The sequence below is a fragment of the Trachymyrmex cornetzi genome, unplaced genomic scaffold (assembly GCF_001594075.2).
Source record: "Trachymyrmex cornetzi isolate Tcor2-1 unplaced genomic scaffold, Tcor1.1 scaffold1538, whole genome shotgun sequence".
Lineage (NCBI taxonomy): Eukaryota > Metazoa > Arthropoda > Insecta > Hymenoptera > Formicidae > Trachymyrmex > Trachymyrmex cornetzi.
This window is the reverse complement of record NW_017296133.1, coordinates 1,753-2,879: the sequence shown is the minus strand read 5'-3', so window position 1 is coordinate 2,879 and position 1,127 is coordinate 1,753.

Below are 1,127 nucleotides of genomic sequence, written 5' to 3'. Positions count from 1 at the left end.
CTAACGGTGATCTCCTCTCCGCGAAAATCAAGCAATCGACCGTCTTGGTCCACCACGCGAATCGTCAGATCAGTAATGTTCCGTACGACGATCGGAAGGAAAATGATCTGCGTTTAAGGTAAATGATCTGCGTAGGTCTTTCCGATATCTTATATCCTGGCGGTACGCTCGATGAAAACTCATGTATCGTGTGCACGCATCTGTCGTTGCTGTACGCACCCGCGGTCACGTTGCACTCGATACGAATGATGTTCACGTTGATGATATTTATCGGCACGTCAGACTCATGCCACTGTCGCGGCTCCAGCACGCGATTCGACGAAAACCCCAGCAGCGAGCCAATGTTGCGAGGTTTTGTAAAATTTATCCGATAGGCGCATTTGATCTCACTTCTCATCGTATTGTTGTTGGCGCGAATCACCAGCGGGAACTCTTCATCCTCCTTACCCTTTGCATCGTGAGAACGTAAAATTTCACGCTTCAGATACCGCTCGATATCGCGCAGTTCGTACGATCCATCGGGAATGACAATTTCCTTGTTGTCATAGTGAAACTTGTTGTTTATCGAATTTACATTGGCTAGAGTATAGTACGTTTCAAAGTCCGTCAGACCGAGCTCGTAATCATCATCACCCAAATCTACCGCCGGAAAGTAGCTTACGGCGAGGACGCTACTCTTGCCAGTCAACGTAAACGTCAGCGACAGGTTTGAACGAGCACTGAGTTAAACAGCGCAATGCCCGTCCTTAAATTACTAATCAACCAATCGTAGAAACTGTAGACAAAGCTGCCATCAGTTGTTCTGATTGTAACGCTGATGAGGCGTGCGATTGTACTCGATTACACTGTTTGCCAGATATCGCTCGAGTTCCTTCGGCGGTCGAAGATTACCGAAACTGTCAAAGTATACGACGCGATTCCCCCTTTTCGCATATGCCACCCAATGCGTACCGGGTCCCACGGCATTGTCTAGATTTACGATACCGCTCTCGTTTCGACGTACTCCTTTAACCGGTAATGTAGTACGCATAAAGACACCTCTAAAATATGGAATGCGCATACGGTTTGCAAGTTGTTGCAGTTGCACATCGGTAGTTACTCCCCTCGGAATTTTTAACGTTTCATCG